This window comes from Nicotiana tomentosiformis, chromosome 8 (genome assembly GCF_000390325.3).
Source record: "Nicotiana tomentosiformis chromosome 8, ASM39032v3, whole genome shotgun sequence".
NCBI classification, from domain to species: Eukaryota; Viridiplantae; Streptophyta; class Magnoliopsida; order Solanales; family Solanaceae; genus Nicotiana; species Nicotiana tomentosiformis.
Window position 1 is genome coordinate 122,667,131 of NC_090819.1, and position 7,788 is coordinate 122,674,918.

Consider the following 7,788-nt stretch of genomic DNA (forward strand, 5'->3'; position numbering starts at 1 on the left):
AATAACATAACGGATTTGTTCCAACTCTCGGAATCGCATTCCGACCCCGATATAAAAAAGTCCACTTCCGGTCCAAATTTCCAAAAATTTGACTTTCGTCATTTCAAGCCTAAATCAGCTACAGACCTCGGATTTACAGTCCGGACACGCTTCTAAGTCCAAAATTACCCAACGGATCTAATGGAACCGACGGAACTCCATTCTAGAGTCGTCTTCATATAGTTCCAACTACGGTCAAAATTCAAAGACTTAAGCTTCTGTTTTAGGGACTAAGTGTCCCAAATCACTCTGAAACATCCGGAACTGAATTCAACCACGCACGCATGTCAATATACATAATATGAAGCTGCTCATGGCCTTATGCTGCTAGACGAGACTTAAATTCTCAAAATGACTGGCCGGGTCATTACAGTGCCATTCTTAATATGCACGAAGGATAATGCCGTGCCATTTCATTTATATTATCATGTGAGGATGAGAGTAAAAGCACGAATGGTGATGACGTACCATTATTTTTATATTATCATATGTTCATGGCATGAAGGGTGTTTTCGTGCAGGCAAGGATAAGAGACATACATTATATTTTGATATCTTTTCATTGTGTATGCATTCATGCCTTTATCTTGAGATGTTATTGTGCACCTATATTATCTATGTGACTTGTAGTTGTTGTTGCTTCTTGTGTGCCAACCACTTTATTGTTTTTTAATTATTATTGCCATTTCTCCCACCTAGTTAGTACTGTTATATGTATGCTCTGTGAGAAAGAGATAAATGCATGAAGGGTGTTGTTGTGCCAATTGATTTGATCTATATATATATATATATATATATATATATATATATATATATATATATATATATATATATATATATATATATTGGGTGAGAATGAGACATGTGCACGAAGGTATTACCGTTCCATTTGATGTGATATGTTGAATATATTTCTCACACTAGGAAAGTTATGAATTTAATGAGATAAATGCACGAAGGTGTTACCGTGCCATTTGATGTGATATCTTGAATATATTTCTCACACCAGGAAAGTTAAATAAGGTGTCACATGGTGACTTTTACTTGAAAGAATTATATTCAAAATATATTTACTTGAAAGAAATATATTCGAAAGATATTTACTTGAAAGAATTATATTCGAAAGATATTTATCTGAAAGAATTATATTCGAAAGATATTTACTTGAAAGAATTATATTTGAAAGATATTTATTTGAAGGAAGTATATTCGTGATACATTTAATTGTACGGATTACATTCTAAAGATTTTTATTTGAAAAACTTATAGATAAAAGATGTATATTTTGAAGGACTTGATTAATTGGTTGTACTTGTGTTTATTATTTGTTTGAGCAATATTTATTGTGTTCATGTTGCCTTGTTGTTTATGTCACGATTTGATTATTGTTGCCATCACTGCTATTTGTTTTTTATTATTTTGTATGCTATATTGCACAGGTTATCTGACTAGTGAGTGTCTTAACTGTACCTCGTCACTACTCCACCGAGGTTAGTCTTGATACTTACTGGGTGCCGACTGTGGTATACTCATACTACACTTCTACACATTTTTGTGCAGAGTCAGGTATTGGAGATATCGTACTCGGGTAGAGTTAGTGTGTTTTTCGCAAGGATTCAAGGTAGAGTTGTTTGGTCGTCGTAGTCCTTTGAAGTCTTTCTATTTTATTATACTGTTAATTTCTTATTCGAACAGTATTGTATATTTGACCCTTGACATAATTCCATGTATTCAGTTAGAGTTCGTGACTCACTATTACCAGTCTTGGGAAGTTGTTATAATTACTTTCGTTGTTGGTTTCGATTATTTGTATGTTATGAAAAACAATATGGCTTGAATTGTTAATAAAATCGGCTTACTTAGTTTTAGAGACTAAGTGCCATCACGACGCCTGCGGTGGGATTTTGGGTCGTGACAAGTTGGTATCAGAGATCTAGGTTCATAGGTTATACGAGTCACGAACGAGTCTAGTAGAGTCTTGTGGATTGGTACGGAGACGTCTGTACTTATCTTCGAGAGGCTACAAAACTGATAGAAAATTTCTAATTCTTTCATTCTTGTCATGCGGATTTGTTGATTTTGGAATTTGAGTCTTTATATATCTATTCTATCACAAATAGTGAGGACACATGCTATCGAGTCAGCTGAGCAGACACCAGCGCATCCTGCTAGGGCCGCAAGAGGTCGGGGCCGAGGAATGGCACGTGTCGCAGCTAGAGCATCTATCAGAGTAGAAGTTGAGGAGCCTCCAGTAGCTCCGGTTGGGGGGCAGGTACCGGAAGCACCTGTTGTTACCCCCCGGACATTAGGAGACTTTAACACAGTTCCTCAACATGTTTGGTATATTAACTCAAGCAGGATTGATCTTCGTTGCACCAAATATTTCACAGATTGGGGAAGGAGTTCAGACTCATATCACCCGTACTCTAGAGCAGCATGTTCACATTGGTCAGGTTCCGAGTATATTACCGGTACAACCTATTATTCCGGTTCATCTTGAGGTCATGCCAGATACGTCAGAAGAAGAACAAAAGAGACTTGAGAGATTAAAGAGGTATAGTCCAACTACTTTTGGTGGCACAACTATCGAGAATGCCCAGGGATTTCTAGAAAAGTGTCACCGTATTCTCCGTACCATGGGTATTGTAGAAGTGAGCGGAGTTTCCTTTACTACATTTTAGATGTCAGGAGCAACGTATCAATAGTAGCAAGTTTATGAAGAGGATAGATCAGTCGATGCAACACCACCAACTTGGACTCATTTTTCAGAGATATTTTTCAAAGAGTTTGTTTCGGGGACTCTTCGGGATGCGTGGCACACAGAGTTTGAATGGTTGCGTCATGGTACCATGAGGGTGTCAGAATATGCTATCAAGAACAGTGAGTTAGCCCGTCATGCACCTATTTTGGTTCCTACAGTTAGAGAGCGAGTCCGAAGATTCATCGAAGGGCTCAATTATGATTTTAAAATATGTATGGATCGAGAGTTGCAGTCTGATACTCCATTTTAGCAAGTAGTGGAGATTGCCAGGATGTTAGAACGTGTTTGAAGTAAGGAAAATGAGTCTACAGGAGGCCAGAGGTCTCAAAAATTTGGAGAATTCAGTGGATTCCACTCTATAGCTATCACTTATCGTGGAGGAGGCTCGGGCAGTCGGTCAGCCTAGTCCGTAATTCAGAATACTCGCGATGCTCCAGTTAGTACTTTTAGTGCACCACCGGCATGAGGTTCTTACAGTGGTTATTCCAGTTATCCGGCATATAACCAGTATGAGCAGCTGCCCTAAGAGGGGTTGTTATAAGTGTGGTGATACTAGTTACTTCATGAGAGATTTTCCCAGACTTGGGAGGGGTGGATTTCATCAGAACACTCAGGCTACATGCTTTATTCCAGTTAATACTCCACGTGCACAACCAGTTAGAGGTGGAGGACATGCAGGTAGAGGGTGCCCTAGAGGGGGAGGCCCACCCCGTTGATATAATTGCTATGAATTGGCTGAGGCTGATACACCAGATGTTGTCATTACTGGTACGATCTTGATTTGTTATAAAGGAATATTTTCCATAATTTGATCTGGTTCTGTGTATCGAGGTGAGTCCTCCTATCATGCTCCACTTATGGGCGAGTTTCGTAATTCTGTAATCTACTTTTGTGTTTACTCCTGTTGGGAGATTCTATGGCGATAGCAGTGTCTATCAATTTGTTTTGTACACTATTGAGGGTTATGAGACCAAAAATGACTTTCTGTCACTCATTACAGTGGGTTTTGATGTAATTTTGGGATAATTGATTATAATTTATGAATTATATGCTCTACTGGTATGGGGGTACATTATGTATTATGAAATTATTTTACAGAATTTTTTTTTTTTAAAAGGAAGAAAGAAAAGAAATAGAAAATTTCAGTTGGCACAATGTGCAAAGTACTCCTGATTCAGAATGAGGATGGGATCCTCGCGGTTTATTGTGATTTGATATGTTTAACCCAGGCTACGTGCCGCATAGGAAGTTATATCAGGATGAGATCTTTGTAGTTAAATTCATGTGTTTTAAATTCTCCTTTTGTGAAATTTAATTTGTACTATAGTACTAATAGGGAGTCATGCCTATTAGGCTTATTTGATAATTCTTGTATGTGTTTTTCTGTGCATATTTAGCCATTTTGTACTGTAATTATTGAGTTTTAGTCCATGAGGTGAGTGCCCATGTGGCGTTAAATATGACTCGTTAAGTCGAGTAAATAATTATGAGGCCTCCATGCCTCATGTTTTGCTGTCAGTGTTGTGAAAATTCGAAACGAGGTTTTGATTAATATGAGGTTAATTGACGATGCTGAAATTGATTATGAACAACAATTATGACTAGAGATGTGGTTATCGGCATACGTATGATGTGTGCGTAGGCACGAGTTGCTACAGTCGGTTGAGACTAATACCGTTTGTTGATGTAAAAATCAGGTCTTTTGAAAATGTTTGGAGTGTAAGAAATGGGTTTTAAATTTTATAAATATGGATAAAAGAAATAATCTCAACTGAGATAGTGTTGTCGGAACCATGTTAAATTGCGGTATGTAGAATTACCCGCGAGTATGTGTGTAAGAATACACTCAGTAATTTAATGTCCTCAGAAAGATTCTTGGCACGTTCAAGGACGAACGTATATTTAAGAGGTGGAGAATGTAACGACCCAACTTGTTATTTTAAGAATTAACGCCTCGTTCAGCAACTTAAGGTCCGGCCAACTTCGTAATGTGCATTATGACTTGCTTTTATGGTCGAGTTTGGTTTTCGGATGATACAGGATTAAATTGAAAGAACAATTCTCATTTTATAAAGCTTAAGTGAAAAGAGTTGACCGAAATTTGACTTTTGAGCAAACGAGTCCGTAATGAGATTTTGATGATGTCAATAGCTTCGTATGATAATTTTAGACTTAGGCATATATCCGTATTTGGATTTGGAAGTCCGTAGGGAAATTTGACACATTTTGGCGAAAGTTAGAAAATGGAAGATTTTTAGAAAGTTTGATCGGGAATTGACTTTATTGATATCGGGGGAAATTCGATTCCAAAAATTGGAACATGTCCATTATGTCATTTATGACTTGTGTGCAAAAATTTAAAGTCAATCGAACTTGATTTGATAGGTTTCAGCATTGAATGTAGAAGTTAGAATTCGATAGTTTCATTTAAGCTTGAATTGGGTGTGATTCGTATTCTTTTTAATGTTGTTTGATGTTATTTGAGGCATCGACTAAGTTCGTATGATGTTTTAGGACTTGTTGGGATATTTGGCCGAGGTCCTGAGGGCCTCGGGTGGATTTCGTATGGTTAACGGAATTTAATTTGGATTTTTCTAGGAAGTTTCGTCGTCGTTTCTTCAAGAATAAGTGGTATCACATTAAGCAAATGAGCCCAAAATTCAGTTTTGTTTGGTGCATTAGATCCGTATTGAAATTTCGGAGCCATGGCAAAAAGAAGTCGAATTCGAACATTGTATGAGAGAGTTATGCCCATTTCCGTGTTAGAAAAAAATTTTGGTTGCCGCCAGCGCCCAGGGTAGCGTGGGGATCTAGCCCTGGCGCTGGGAATTTTTGGAGTTCTGAAAACTGCGCCACAAGCAGCGCCCCACGCAACATGTGGCGCTCGAAGTAGGTGAGGCTCTATAAACGGGGTTTTTTGCCATTTTTGACAAAAATAGAGTTGGAGAGCTCGGTTTGGGTGATTTTCTGAGGGGGTTTTCACAAGTTTGAATTGGGTAAGTGTTATTGACTTCCTTTATGGTTATATTTCATAAATCTATGGTTATATTCACCATTTTAATTCGATGTTTGATGGAAAAAATTGAGATTTTTGCGAAATCTTTCAAAAACGAAAATTTTAGATTTGGAGGTCGATTCGTTATCGTGATGTGATAAAATTGGTATGGTTGAACTCGTATCGGAATGGGTGTTCGGATTTCGTGACAATTCTGTCGGGTTCCAAGAGGCGGGCCCCACGTTGACTTTGGTTGAGTTTTTAATATGAAATTGTAAATCGACGTTTTATTATCCGGAATTGTTTTGATGAATTTTAATGAAGTTATACAATCAATTTGGATAGATTTCAGCTATCCGGAGGTCAATTCAAGCAAGAAGGCTATTTTGAAAAATCGGCCTAACTACAAAAAAAAGGTAAGTATCTTGCCTAACCTTGAGTGGGGGAAATTACCCCTTAGGCATTGAGTCTTATGTGAAAATTGTGTAATTGAAAATCATGTACGCGAGGTGACGAGTACGTACTTGGTTTAAATGTGCAAATTATATCGGTTAAAATTGGTAGACGCCCTTATGTATTAAATTGAAAATTATTGGTACTTATTAAATCCTGTATTTATCATCCCTCATTCCTTATTTCCCGAGGTTATTTTTATATGATAATTTGGTGTGATTGTCACTTTGATTTTTATGTGAAATAACGTGGTTAGTTGGGTTGACATTTCTTGGAAATAATTTCATTATGGATTCCTTATCTGTAAATAATAAATAAGTTTATAATGAGGCATTAATATATATTTATCAAAAATTTAGATTTAACAAGGCGTTGTCCTATGTTGAGTTACTTTTCCATCCTTGTTGTTGTTTTTGAGGTTTTATATATGATGTGTGGAGCCTTGGGTATTTGCTTTGAAATCAACTGATTTTGTTTTATCTTTGGAGTTTGTTGTGACAGGTGGGCAAATTGGGATATGAATTGTTGTATTGTGTTATCGTTTAAACACTCCCCTTGATATTATTTATGCTTCCTACCTTACTTGTTAATGATATACATGTACTTGGTAAGGGAGAGGGTAAAGCATGAACGGTGATGTCGTGCCATTTGAGAGTGTAAAACACGAAGGGTGATGCCGTGCCATTTCAATTATATTATCATGCGAGGAAAAGTACAAAGCACGAAGGGTGATGTCGTGCCATTCTTAATATGCACGAAGAATAACGCCGTGCCATTTCATTTATATTATCATGTGAGGATTAAGTAAAAGCACGAAGGGTGATGTCGTGCAATTATTTTTATATTATCATACGTTCATGGAACGAAGGGTGTTTCCATGCAGGCAAGGATAAGAAACATACATTATATGGTGATATCGTTTCGTTGTGTATGCATTCATGCCTTTATCTTGAGATGTTATTGTGCACCTATGTTTTCTATATGACGTGTGGTCATTGTTGCTTCCTGTGTGCCTCCCACTTTATTTCTTTTATTGTTATTTGTATTTCTCCCACCTAGTTGGAACTGTTATATGTATGTTCGGTGAGAAAGAGATAAATGAACGAAGGGTGTTACCGTGCCAATTGATTTTCTCTCTCTCTCTCTCTCTCTCTCTCTCTCTCTCTCTATATATATATATATATATATATAACGTGCCATTTGATGTGATATCTTGAATATATTTCTCACACCAGGAAAGCTAAATGAGGTGTCACATGGTGACTTTTACTTGAAAGAATTATATTCGAAATATATTTACTTGATAGATATTCACTTGAAAGAATTATATTCGAAAGATATTTACTTGAAAGAATTATATTCGAAAGATATTTATTTGAAAGATATTTACTTGAAAGAATTAAATTTGAAAGATATTTATTTGAAGGAAGTATATTAGGGATATATTAAATTGTACGGATTAGATTCTAAATATTTTTATTTGAAAAACTTATAGATAAAAAATGTATATTTTGAAGGACTTGATTAATTGGATGTACTTG